The 13,462-nt window shown below is 43.9% G+C and overlaps 1 protein-coding gene across 1 annotated transcript in view; it reads right to left on the minus strand.

The window, feature by feature from the left end:
- The window catches only part of LOC145332548 (uncharacterized), a 186,734-nt gene that overhangs the window by 42,209 nt on the left and 131,063 nt on the right, over positions 1 to 13,462 (minus strand). The window lies entirely within an intron of this gene.

Raw genomic sequence — 13,462 nt, forward strand, 5'->3', positions numbered from 1 at the left:
TTCGATAATTAATGGACCCTTATTAGTACGTATTTTCAGGGAAGATCTCATATTTTCCAAAAAGTTTTTATCTTTGGAAAAGAGTATGTGCTTTATATAATCAACTAGCTGTTCCGCCCCTCGCATCTAGGGATTATATCTTCAAAGTGGTAAGATAGGGACTAAAAAAGCATAGCCCAATACTGATTATAAAAATAATATAGCCTAACAGCATCCAGGACCTATGTAAGGCTTCGATAAAAGGAAGAACCTAATCAGGTCTTAAGCTTTAGACAAAAAAAACAGCACTACTTAATATAACGGGATCATAATAATCTATACTATATTTGCGATCTAACTAACTAATCTGTAGAAAAACTTTGCTTTTGACTAAAAGAATATAAAATATTGTATTTTCCAAGTTATAAAGAGAACTATAGAATAGATAGATGTACAATAAATACCAAAATAATTGACATTTATTGTAGTAAAGTAAAAATGTGTAATTTCAAACAGTTTGACATTTGAGTAGCATTTGATTTTTAATTCATATGATTCAAATTTTTATCACATTAGCCAGGAAGTAAGGGAACAATATTACACTAGTTCCCAAAGTTTAATGATGACGTTTGCTGACTAACTATGGGGACTTTCATTATATTTTGAATGGTTGGTTCATTAAGTTGAGTGTCTAAACTACTACTTGTAATCTATAGAAGAGACAAATTTGCAGGCGCAGTTCAAACAAGGTTTGTTGTCTGTTGTTTGTTACTGAACCTAATATTCTATAGTTGCCTTAGAGTATCACATCTCAAATGAAACTCTGTGAAAATCCTTTTATGATAACAATCTTCGGGAATAGTCCTTTTCGTGATATCGCTTCTTATGGGGCGATTTGTCGTATTTTTAAAATGGCTTTTTATAGGTTATTTTAGGTTAGGTTAGGTTATATTGGGTTAGGTGATTGCCCCACAGGGTTAGGTAATTGGCCCCGCGTTTAGAGCCCCCCGCAGGGGCTAGAAATAGGAGAAAATCTGCTGTGAAAAATACGACAAATCGCCCCATAAGAAGCGATGTCACTGTGGTATTCGGCAACCGTGAGCCATGTCTATGGCACCCCTGATCTGGGGTTCGGTGGAGGGTCAATGGCCCTCCCCCGAGTCCTGGGGAAGGGGTCTAGTGACCCCCTCCCTACGCTTAGAATTAATGATTTGAATCTGTCATGTTTATTATGGTTAACTGTATTCTTAATTCTCCCCCACCCTTTCCAGGGATGGGGGAATCATTATTGCCCAAACTGACCATTGTATATGTATTATTTATGCTTTCATGTTATGATTATTTATTCCTATCCATGTAATTATTGTTTGTTGTATATAGCTTCAGTATCTCTTAACCCTTCAATAAAGTGACAACTGAAAATAGATGTTGATCATTATCTAGTGAAAGCTAGAGAAGCGTAGCTTCTCTATAGTAAGGTGTCCACGTCTGTCACACTGCCGTAATCTAATTGAACTCCGGTGTCTGCCATTTATCCTCGGCGGATACCACAACTTTGGTGACAGCTGTGTGAGATTACGGCGAACCACAAGTGTAGAGCAGACGCGCATCTGAGGCTAAGGTACTCCCAGCAGTGAATCTGGCAAAACTGACGCAAGCAACCTGAATTACCCACCCTGGACAGCAAAGTTTAACTCTGCATCCGGCAGTTGTGGAAGCGAAACAGCGAAATCTGACGAATAACCGCGAGCAGCGCTGATATCTAACGGAGAATTGAGCGCCAAAAGGGCTGAAACAGGCCTGCGGACCGGCTGAAACAAGCCAAATACGTGTAGACGGCTGAAAATAGGCCAACTTTACTGCAAGAAATAGCAGGATCCGAACCAGCGGCGCTAGCAGGACGGGACATTCCCTGCCGCCATCAGCCGGATTTGGATCAGCGGCGCTAGCAGGACGGGACATTCCCTGCCGCCGATAGGCTGAAACATGCCACATAGCTGCAAGCTGCGAGCTAACATACGGGTGTAGTGCACCAGAACAGAGAAAAACTACGTCAACCCCGAGTATCCTGAGAAGCTACAACGCAGCCACCCATCTAGAAAACAGATATTATATCACATTTGCAGGGATTACCACCCTAGTGTGATGGCCAAACAATAGATTTATGAGCAAAGCTTGGCAAACAAATTGTTGTGTTGTGATAAATCTAAGAATAGAACAGGCTTGGATTACTGTGTATTGTGATAACAGCTAAAAATAGAACAGAGTTGGTCAACAAATCTGTTATGCAATTGTGATAAGGACAAAAAATAGAAGCTAGATGTAATATAATCAAAACAATCTCAAGCCCACAGCACAACAACAATACACCCCTTATTCCAAGGGAAGGGGAGGGGCCCCTCTCCATTGAAGGCAAATACAATCAGGGTGATATAACAGACAAGCCTAAGATTAAGAAGAAAAGGCCCTATTACACCAGCACACAGTTACCCCCCTCCCTCACAGGGGGAACGGACGGAGTTACCCCCGTCCCCTCACGCGCTTCCCCCTTCCTACCCACACTAGACTAAGTCCGTCTGTAGTGTGGAGCTAGCGATCGGATACACAGAGCGCCATTCACGGGTAGCAAAACAGAGTGCGGAAAATATCATAAATCCAACGGACGAAGCGGACCAATGAGAGAGCGAGCTGAGGGGTGAGAGCGCGTTTCCCCCGTGTGCGCGGATTTGACGGCGCGAACGCGCGTTACAAGGACAGAAGATTCCACGCACACACACACACACACACACTCTCACACCAGAGCGGAGCTACTCCATAGCATTTAACAGGGGTAGTTTTAGCAAATAAAGAATTGCAAGTTTCTTTCCTCCTAGCTCTAGTGTGATAAGGGAAAACCCAATCAGTTCCTGACTGCAGTTCAGACCCTCAACATCTATCTACCTCAACACCTAACTATTGATAAGTACAGCTAAGTTATATCTTTGCAACTAAACTCCCAACCTAGTGATACAAACAGTGTTGGCTGTTAGGCTAGGAAGCCTCAAGTGACAAACCATTCATTGTAGTACTGTATAACTTTGTGCCCGCCGTTTCACCGTTGACCCAATGGACCAGCATCAAGTCCCAGGAGGTGACCAAGCCCCAGGATGGCTCCAGGATGACCCTCAGCCGGCCCCAGCCGAGTACCGCAAGCTGATGCTGAGCAATCTGCCGGAGTTTAGAGGGCCGCCCAAGCAATCCTGGTCGGCACATATCCGCCGACTTGAGATGTCATGGGCGGCTTACCGCGTGCCACCTCATGATTCCCTCAACCGCCGCAACGCCCTACTACTGTCATTGGTAGGGCAAGCGGCGGAAATGGCGTCCCATCTGTTTGGCGAGGCAGGCCAAGCCTTGACCTACGAACAGGTCAAGACCGAGTGTGAATTGCTATTTCGCCCTGCTTTTGAATCCCAAACGCTTAAACAAGCGTTTAGGGATTACAAGCAACACTCGACAGAACCTATACAAGCGTACATATCAACTAAGTGCGCCTTGTATAGGGACGCCTACAACCATGAGGATCTTGAGTTGTTGGTGGACGAATTAAATCGTGGAATTCGTAACGCCAATGTAAAACGCCTCATGATGAACCATGAAATTGCGAGTGTACCTGAGTACACTCGCAAGGCCATGTTCACCGTGACCATGGTTACTAAGCAGCTGAAGGAAGGTGTGTGCTTAGTGGACTCGACCGACGGGCTGACTGGATCTGCCTGCATCCAGTTGCCCCAATATGACGAGTCGGAGCCAATGGAGATTGGCTCCTTGGCTCCGGGTCTCCACCAGATGGGGAAGGTCGCTCCAGATGACAAGGTTCCAGGCCGCTGCTACCGCTGCCAGGGGAGAGGCCACCGAGCTCGAGACTGTCCAACGCCTGTGGAAGTTAGCCTAGAGGAGAGGCGCACCCAACCACGCCGTGACCGTTCTGCCAAGTGTGAGCGTTGCCACTATGACGGTCACACGGCGGCCGATTGTAGAGCTGACTGGGCCCAGGTAGCCAGCCGCAGGCGCACCGCCGACAAGGGTGCCCCTCCAGGGAAGCCCAGCAGAGTGGCCCATATGGAAGGGAGCGCGCCCCCAGCACCACCACCGCAAGCAGCCGCCCCCAGAGCTGCGGACCGAGCCGATGGGATGCCGCAGTTCGGGACTGTCCCAGCTAGGATCAACGTACTGGGCGGCGCGGCTGAACCCAACCGGGTTGGCCTAGGCTTCAGTCTTAACCATCTGGGGCCAGAGCTGATACAGCCCAACAACATAGCCGAGCCAGAGGTGCTGAGGCCCCAGCCTTTCAGCCTCAACATGATGGAACCTGCCCGACTGAGCCTACCCAGCAAGAGTGGAGGGGCGCTGCCCAGCGTCCCTGAGACGGTGTATGGGGAGGCCCTGGCAGCCGCTGAACGAGAGAGGCAGGAGGTGCTAGCCAGCACCTCTGCATCGATGTATGGGACGCCACCCGGCGTCGCCACCTGGGATGATGGGGGGGTGCTATCCAGCGCCTCCCACCTGGTGCCTGGGGCGACAACCGTCGCCACCACCGAGATACCTGGATCCTGGAACGAGCCAGCCTCCAACCTGATGTCTGGGGCGACAACCGTCGCCGCCACCGAGAGACCTGAGTCCTGGAACGAGCCAGCGGTCCCAGAGGAAGGGTTGACACCCGTCACCCCCAGCCAGCCAGCGCCACCAGCCTGCAGGGAGAGTCCAGCTACATGCCATCCAGAGCCCTCTACCAGCCAAGGGAACCCAGCTGCTCACCATCAGGATAAGTTGAATTTGTTAAATGTGTTGTATCCAAAATATTGTAAACACCCAGCCTTGCCTGTGCCCCCTGCACCTGAGGCTGGGGAGATTGAAATTTGGGAAAATAAGGACTCGCCTGTGCCACATGCACCTGAGTTCCTAGGGCAGGGGAGGGCATTGAGTAAGGGCGAGCCTGTGCCACATGCACTTCAGCCCCATGCCACTGGGCATGCCTTGGACCAGGGAAGGGAGCACTTAGGGCTAGGGGAGCCGACACCCAGGCAAGTGCCAGTCGCTTGCCAGTCTGTCATTGGGGAGGGTATCGGGGTGCCTCGGCCGCATACAGATAACGCTCAATGGAAATTTGTATCTAGCCAGGAGCAGCCCAGCCGTGTCCAGCCCCAAGAAGCAGCCGTGACCAGAGCCGGAGATCCCCAGCCGCGTGTACGAGGAAGATGGTTACCTGGAAGCCTCTCCCATTGGTGGATGGTCCTGTGGGGCCTCCTGCTGGCAGCCGTGTGGCCTACAACCAGCCACGTCCTGGTGGGGTGGGACTGTGCCAACCCCACCCATGTCACGTCTTACAATAAAGAAAAGATGTGTGACACGGAGCCCCTACACCAGGAGGTGCCCCTGGGCCATGAAATACACGTCCTGCAGCAAGTCAAGGTGAGGGAAACCACTGGGTTCAGCTGTCAGCTCACCGTGTCCCAGTGGACATTCAGGTGTGGGGTATGGGGTCACCTCAAGGTGACCTCGGTCCCCACCCTCATGAGGCCAACCAAGATAGACCCAGAAGCGTGCCGAGACCTGGCCAGGAACCGAGTATACACGTTGCCAGGCAAGACCCAGCCACTGACGTTCCAGCTGAACCACCCCCTGTTCTTCACCATCGACATGGTGGGCGCCCTCGTCAACAGCCCCGAGGGGGTGGGTTGCGAGGGGGAGGACGTCCACTTTGAGGGCCAGCTATACCGCAATGAATTAGTGCTACAGGAGCGGCGGCTGCTGGTCAAGGAGGAGACCTATGTGGTGGAGGATGGACGGGTGGAGTCCCAGTCTGACCACCTGACCCTCGAGTGTCCCCATTCTGAGCTGTCCTGTATCACTGGGGAAGCAACCTACGTGTGGGACCACCTGGGAAGAGATTGCCCCTTGAGGCTGATCCGCAGCCTCCAGCCCAGCCCGGTGAGGGATGCATATCTGGTTGACCATCAGGCCCAGTTTTTCATCAACATGACCAACCCCACCTCAATTGTGAACTGCGACTTCGAGGCCCATGCCACCAACCATCCAGCGTTGTTCGTGGCAGCTGACCCAGCCGCGGCTGCGCTGCCCAGAGTGTCGGCCAGGGATGTTGACGTTCCCCTTCAAGCACAGATCCATGCAGGTTATATTGGGTTTACCCTGGAAACGCGCATGAAAAGCACTGCAGCGGAAGAAGTAGCGGCCAACTGCTGGAAGCTCCAGCAACTAGATCCGGCCCACCCGGTGCGTGTCCAGGGGAGCACGTTCTCGGTACTGAGGGGAGACATCCTGCTGCAGCTGACCTGCCAAAGGCACAAGTATGTTGTCCGCGAACACAAGGAGTGTTGGGACAAAGTGCCAGTGGAGCCCACAGGTTTTGTAGACGCTGTGACACGGGTATACAGTGAGCACGCCACCAAGATTCCCTGCTCCTCCACCTACCCCCTGACTGTGCACGCGGAGGAAGGCTGGATAGAGTTAACCCCTGCTCCCAAGAAGAGGCCACCCCCGCTGGATACGCCTAAGCAGTTGTTGACAGAACCCTTAGATGACTTCAGTTCAGGTGGTTTGTATTCGCAGGCTGAGTTGAACGACTGGCAACAACTGCTGGCGTTCCCAGCATACAAGAGTGCCATGCTGACCGGCCTATCCTATGGCTCCTGCGTTCAGCAAGGCAGCTGTTCGGCCACAGGAGACCATGGGATAGTGTCCTACAACATTGACCGACTGGCGGAGGAAGGAGAGGCAGCCCTGGATGTCTGGGCAGGATTTAGACAAGCCATCCACGAGTGGGGAGATGGCGCCGCCATACTGTGCTTGCTGTTGCTGATCCTCAAACTGCTGGGGGACCTAACCATCATTTCTCTGGCAGCAGCACAAGGAGGAGTCCGGGCCGCCCTGAATGCGATATCACAAGTGTTCCTGTACCATCCAGCTTTATATAGGAAAGCGCTGGCTAGAGCCAGGCTCAACCATGCCAAGTCCCGGGACTTTTCAGTGGACTGGGATGCCATTCCCATCGGCAGGGAAGCAGCCGAGGAAATGGTGTCTATGAAATCAACTGACAGCGGGCATGACCGCCCAGGTAGGCCAGGACCGCCCTCTGGCCGACCCCGCGGCCCCTCAGGAGGACAGGCCGCTGCTCAGACAATCAACCTGGCAGCCAGTGCCCCAGCCGCTGCCAACAACAACCCGCAGGTCCCACTGCTGACCGTTCCAGCAACAACTGTGCCACCAGCAAACCTGATACCTGCCGGCGCTGACCAACGTATCCAACCCAAGTCAGCCTCTGCCTTCTATCCCACATTGGGAGCCCATCAACCCTAAGAAGATACTCACCACTAGGATTCCATTGAATCATTATCGTTTGTATATATTTTAGCCCTAAGGAGCGGGCCGAAGGCCTCAACCACTGTCGGAAGTCTGATAGGGAAACCACCTCCCAGCCTTCCGAGGGGAGAGTTGTGGTATTCGGCAACCGTGAGCCATGTCTATGGCACCCCTGATCTGGGGTTCGGTGGAGGGTCAATGGCCCTCCCCCGAGTCCTGGGGAAGGGGTCTAGTGACCCCCTCCCTACGCTTAGAATTAATGATTTGAATCTGTCATGTTTATTATGGTTAACTGTATTCTTAATTCTCCCCCACCCTTTCCAGGGATGGGGGAATCATTATTGCCCAAACTGACCATTGTATATGTATTATTTATGCTTTCATGTTATGATTATTTATTCCTATCCATGTAATTATTGTTTGTTGTATATAGCTTCAGTATCTCTTAACCCTTCAATAAAGTGACAACTGAAAATAGATGTTGATCATTATCTAGTGAAAGCTAGAGAAGCGTAGCTTCTCTATAGTAAGGTGTCCACGTCTGTCACACTGCCGTAATCTAATTGAACTCCGGTGTCTGCCATTTATCCTCGGCGGATACCACATCACGAAAGGGACTATACTCCAATCTTCTAATTCAGTAAGGCTTCAAATCCGTTGGATTATAACCGCTTCTGGTCCATACTTAAATTCGTGTTTCACAAAAAAATGAAAAGAAACTTAGAATAAATTTCTGTTCTATTGGCCCCGAGAAATCGATCCTTTGTTGTTTTTACTACCCGCGGAAAACTGGCTTTAATACGATATAAAATAAACTAGCGGCTTCGCCCCTAGCCTCTAGGGGCTTTGCCCCAAGAGGTGATAAAAAAAAATTTGGGCGAAATACGTAAAAGGACCAAGGAAATCCCCTACAAAAAATGGGGGGGGATTTTTTGTTTTTTGGGGGGTTGGGGGTGTCCCCCCCCCCCCCCCCAAGAAAATAGCCTAAAACCACCAAAGGACCAGTAGGTATATTCCCTGAAGAGTAGAATCCGATCGGTTTAGTGGTACCGAGATCTTAAGGGACGGACGGACGGACGGACGGACAGACAGACGGACGGACAGACAGACAGACAGACAGACAGACAGACAGACAGACAGACATCGTTCTACTTTGTATTATAGATAACTAGTATTCGTTCTAACTCTACTCCAACCTTTTATTTTCGCTCTGTATTTAAAATTTCACAAATCCAATTATTTTCAGTTTCAGCTAAATCTGTTTTTTTCTCTCTCATGAATTTAGGGGTAGGACAATGGGCAAAAATAGCCTTGTTAATTGGTAGATATTTTGGGAAAGAAAGGATGGTAAATTAGTTGAAATATTATAATACATTCTTTGATATTAAATAATTTCAGTTAATTTTTAAATATTCATTTTTTTATAAAATTCGTAGATGTTCAAAATAGTAATGTACATATATATGTTGTTATGTTAGCAGTGTAAAATTTTGAGAAAAAGAAAGGAGAAAAGGTATGATGTTCATACAGTACATGCAGACAAAGGTCGTTTTATTAATCGACTTGGTGTCGTCATTATAAGATTGCAATATACTAAAATAAAGATCAATGTAGTACAAAATAAAAACATAATAATACTGTTGGACCATTTCGACTCTCATTTTAAAAACAAATGATTTTAAATTTAAGTCAATGAATGAACGAAAGTTTTTTATAACTATGGTTGATTTAAGTCAAATATCCCCTCCCCCCGGCTCTTTTCACACAATTTTACTAGAAAAAAATGAAATATTATATCCCAAGTTTGATTAAAATGTTGTACAACATGTTTTATATTAATATATATTATGTTGATTAATAGATTTTTCATCATATTATGTTGTAAAAGGGGAGCAAATTTTTATTAAATTTCTAGCAGCGACGCTAATCTATAAATTTTACATTTTGGACAGTATGATTGTTTATAGCTCTCTCGTTGCGCGTTTTATTCCAGTTGCTTATCAACTAATAAAGTCATAATCTGAAACAATTTATGTAGAATATACCCCTGTTATTTATTGGTCGGGACTTATAGCCAGGTGGAGGGTAGGGGATAGGGTGAAGTAATAATTAATCCATTTTTGAAATCGATTAAGGACAATTTTAATATATTTTTATGAAACTTTATAGCTCAACCTTATAAAATAATTTATTTCATAAACTTATATCCTATTACATGAAATAGAAAGGTTTATGTTTTCCGATAAGATCTCACAAACCACTTATAAACCATGTCCGAGATGCTAGGGATGCAACCGCTGGATAAGAATAAAAGTTAAATCGAATGAAAACATGGAAGTTATTTTTTTGTATCAAAGTCTATTTTCCTAACAGCTTCGCAACTTTTGCACATGCTAATGTTTGTTAGTAATAATTTCAGTGTATTTATCATTTAAGGTAAAATTATATAAAAAAAAGTAAAGATGTCAGTTTTTCTGAGAAATAACATACACTAAGCCTCATTTTCAAGAAATTCTTAAAACTTTTGAATTTCTAAAATGTTAATAGAGAATTTCAAGCCTAAAATGTTAAATATATTGTCTCGTAAAGGTTATTAGTTAGGCTCGGCACTATTTTCACTATTTTTAGAAACCTTCCATTTTTTTAACTTTTAAAAAACGTATTTCTACACCTTGTAGGGGTTTCCAACCACTTTGACCCTTGCGGGTGTTATCCATCCAGGGCTCCCCTAACCACTTTTAACATTAATTGAAAATAAGATATTCAAGAATCGTATATGGAATAATACGCGATAAGATGAAAACCACCTACTAATTTTCTGTAGCTGAAACGTATATTTTAGAACAGTGAAGCAGTGACTAGAATTGGTGTCGAGCCCCTGGTTTTCAGCATAATCCCCTACTGTCATACTAAACCTATACAACGGGTGTTGAGCATCTGGTTTTCAGCATAATCCCCTACTATCATACTAAACCTATACAACGGGTGTTGAGCCTCTGGTTTTCAGCATAATCCTCTACTATCATACTAAACCTAAACACAGGGTGTTGAGCCTCTGGTTTTCAGCATAATCCTCTACTGTCATACTAAACCTATACAACGGGTGTTGAGCCTCTGGTTTTCAGCATAATCCTCTACTATCATACTAAACCTATACAACGGGTGTTGAGCCTCTGGTTTTCAGCATAATCCTCTACTATCATACTAAACCTAAACACAGGGTGTTGAGCCTCTGGTTTTCAGCATAATCCTCTACTGTCATACTAAACCTATACAACGGGTGTTGAGCCTCTAGTTTTCAGCATAATCCCCTACTATCATACTAAACCTATACAACGGGTGTTGTGCCTCTGGTTTTCAGCATAATCCCCTACTGTCATACTAAACCTATACAACGGGTGTTGAGCCTCTGGTTTTCAGCATAATACCCTACTGTCATACTAAACCTATACAACGGGTGTCGAGCCTCTAGTTTTCAGCGCAATCACACTCTTTACACTTTTCAAACTTCTTAAAGACTATGTACCTTATGTATAAACTAGTTGCTTCGCCCTTGACCTCTAAGGAGGGTTAAGAAGGTATAGAAAATGGCCTAAAACCATCTAAATACACTTATAAATGTTGCCTAAATACGTAGTATCAATTCGAACGAGCATTTTCCGGGATCTTCAGCTTCAGACAAAAAAAGCTTACTGCTTTAAACCTATTATTAAATATTTATTGTAGTTTGGACCCTGTTCATAAAAATAAAATTATTTAATAAATGAGAAAAAGTGCTTAAAAAACTTTAAGCACCAGTAAAAGTTAGCATCCGTTATTTTTTCATCTCACAGAAGCTACGTTTACCTATACTTTCAGGATCTAGTGCAGTTCACGGTAAAATGTACCTGGTAACGATCATTCCCAACGATAATGAACTTTAAAGGCTGCTAGCTGCAAAACCGTACCCGTCATGCCCGTTTAACCTTTAAAGTTGATAGAGTTTTTGGGGGAGAATCTAGATCCTACGTTCTTGTTTACTTAAGTAAAAAAACATATCTGTATAATCTCTTGATGTTTTTTTGTAAGTAAATTATATGTTTTATGTGTTATAAGTAAGTGTATTGCTCCCGATATGTAAGTCTGTGTGAAAGGATGGAGATAAAATTTATATAAAAATAATTATAATTAGTCCATTAAAAACAATATAATATCATATCAAAAATTATGTGAATGCTTACTAGTTTAAAACCATTGGCTGAAAATTTTGATATTTTTTTCTGCGAAACGTAGAGGTTTTATGAAGTAACTTTTTGTTTTGTTTATAATTGATAGTCAAACTATAGTCGACATAAAGCCAAAAATCTTTATATCTTTTTTATCTTTTTATAAGGCAAAAAATATCAAATACTAAAATTTGTATTTTAAAAGCAAGGCTTTTCTAAATTAGGGTCAGTCAGGACGTCCGCGAAGGATAGCTTTTTTTGTTAATTTAAACTTGTTGGAATTTTTCTATCGATTTCAAACTTTGCAGGGTGATTTCTAGGACAATATGGTACAATGTTATAAGCAAACCTTCTCTATAATTAAGTAATAAATGTCCTTAAACAGTATCCTGAACTTAGGCAGTTTTGCTTAATTCTATTCAATTATATTCTACATATTCAGTTCTGACACTCTGCAAGTAATAATGTCCGTTTGTCAAACAATTTCAGAGCTTCGCTTTTATGTATGTTGTCATTCTTGTTATTACCAGTCTCTATCCGTGTGTGTGTGTGCGTGTGTCTGTATGAATTAGGACAAGTGTTTGCAAATTAGCTATACAGATAATATTCGGAGCAAGGGATATGAAAAAAGTATTTTCTTTAAATTTGTGTGTTATCATTTAGTCAAATGCGCGTATTAAGTCAAACGGTTCTTTATTATAACAAAATGTTATATAATTGAAATGGTCGAAAAAAAAACGAGAAAAAAATTTCCCGCTTTGTAGAAGATGAACGTATATTAATAAATCCTTCAATCCTATTGTACTAATAAGAACAAATTGTTGTTATATTTTGGACCAATAAGAACACAGTGTAGGAATATATTGAACCAATATGAACACAGTGTAGGAATATATTAGACCAATGAGAACACAGTGTATGAATATATTGGACCAATGAGAACACAGTGTAGAAACATATTAGACCAATGAGAACACAGTGTAGGAACATATAAGACCAATGAGAACACAGTGTAGGAACATATTAGACCAATGAGAACACAGTGTTGGAACATATTAGACTAATGAGATTACAGTGTAGGAATATATTAAACCAATGAGAACACAGTGTAGGAACATATTAGACCAATGAGAACACAGTGTAGGAATATATTGAACCAATATGAACACAGTGTAGGAATATATTGAACCAATATGAACACAGTGTAGGAATATATTAGACCAATGAGAACACAGTGAAGGAATATATTGGACCAATAAGAACACAGTGTAGGAACATATTAGACCAATGAGAACACAGTGTAGAAATATATTGGACCAATAAGAACACAGTGTAGGAATATATTGGACCAATAAGAACAAAGTGTAGGAACATATTAGACCAATGAGAACACAGTGTAGAAATATATTGGACCAATAAGAACACAGTTTATGGTACATGTCAATCATACTGAATTTTCGGGGTGCTGTAATTAATCATCTCTTGTCCTTTCCCTTAATTCCTGGTCAATATATGCAAATATATACGATAATGTCTTGCTCCCTCTTTCTATCTTCCCTCTTGTTCTATCTCTTTCTCTCTCTTTTTCTTTCAAGTAGTAATATGAAACAAACTCAAGTATTATGTATGTCGAACATAAATTATCATACATGTTTTTAGGAGCAACAAGGATGACAACATCCATAAAAGCGAAGCACTAAAACGGTAGGACAAACGGACATGAACACTTATATAGTGTCAGAACTGAATAATCAGAATATAAATGTATAAGAGTTGAAGCAAAATTGTAAGTAAATTTGTTGAAAAATTGCTTTACACAGGATAATGTTTATGGACATACTTACATATTTAGGACTTGATTATAGAGTTGCTTCGCTTATGACATTATACTTTGTTGTCCCAGGAATCAATATACTTAA

The sequence above is a fragment of the Acartia tonsa genome, chromosome 11 (genome assembly GCF_053477335.1).
Source record: "Acartia tonsa isolate MP-2025a chromosome 11, ASM5347733v1, whole genome shotgun sequence".
NCBI classification, from domain to species: Eukaryota; Metazoa; Arthropoda; class Copepoda; order Calanoida; family Acartiidae; genus Acartia; species Acartia tonsa.